Raw genomic sequence first — 1,263 nt, 5'->3', positions numbered from 1 at the left:
AATACAAAGCTGTGCAAAAGGCAAGCCCGGACATGAGGAGAGGGGTTGCACAGGGGTAAAAAAAAAAACCTTTGGGGCAAGGGAAGATGAAATTCATCTTGCTGAGCTTGCATCAGCCCAGTGTTTGGTAAGAGGCAACTAGACACGCTGGGTATGTAATTGGGAGCTTCGTAAGAAGCAAAGAGAGGTTCAGATGTCCATGTTGGGGTGGCTGCCAGCAATTGCAGCCTTCACAGGTGTAAACATCTGTGAGAGGCCATTGTCACGAGGAGTGAGACAATGCTATGAACTTCTTTCATTTGGTAAAACCAAACACAATTCAAGTAAAGTGAGTGAATACATAATTATAGTATACAACAAACTCTGGCATTGCATGAGAGGTATAGTTAGGCTCCTGTAGCTGGCAGAAGAAGAAGCTGGTGGTGACTCATGACGGAAATGTGGACAATTTTTCATTTTCAGCATGAAACTGGGTGCCATCCAGCTCTTAATATCTTAATAATATCAACAGCCAGAAAATAAATGTATCATTTGTTCTTTGTAATGCTGAAAGCTAGATTTTTCTACTAGTGCATCAGGAGCTGGATTAGTCCTGCTGCAGCACAAAGCCAGTGGAGAGAACAGGGTCCTTTGCAGGGACTCGTGTCTTTGTAGAGTTGAGTTTGCCAGCAGTGCAGCTCTGCTATGGAAAGGCTGAAGAGAAGGCTGAGAGAGGAGTTTATTAATGTGTATAAATATCTGAGGGATGGGTGTCGAGAGGAAGGGAGCAGTCTATTTTCAACGGTGCCCAGTAATAGGACAAGGAATGATGGATCATAGGAATTTCCACCTCAACACGAGGAGGAACTTCTTTACTGTGAGGGTGACAGAGCACTGGAACTGCCCAGAGAGGCTGTGGAGTCTCCCTCTCTGGAGACTTTCAAAACCCACCTGGACGCGTGCCTGTGTGGCTGCCCGAGGGGATCCTGCTCTGGCAGGGGGGTTGGACTAGATGATCTTTTGAGGTCCCTTCCAACCCCAAACATTCTATGATTCCATGATTCTATGTTTCTACAACCTCAGCTCATATACTCCATCTCCAGAACCAGGGAGATGCTTTGCCTTAATCTCAGTCTGATCATCTCTCACAAGTCGCTGCCAGAAAGTTAAGCAGAAAGCACACAGTGCATGTGGCTGGAGATGGAACACTCTCTCGTAAAGAAAGCAGACCCTTCTCTGTGAGACCTCTGCACGCCGCATCCCTGACGCGGAGCTGGGCTGGCG

This window comes from Apaloderma vittatum, unplaced genomic scaffold, assembly GCF_000703405.1.
Source record: "Apaloderma vittatum isolate BGI_N311 unplaced genomic scaffold, ASM70340v1 scaffold16683, whole genome shotgun sequence".
Taxonomy (NCBI): domain Eukaryota; kingdom Metazoa; phylum Chordata; class Aves; order Trogoniformes; family Trogonidae; genus Apaloderma; species Apaloderma vittatum.
The sequence above is the reverse complement of the archived record's forward strand: the minus strand, read 5'-3'. Positions refer to the sequence as shown.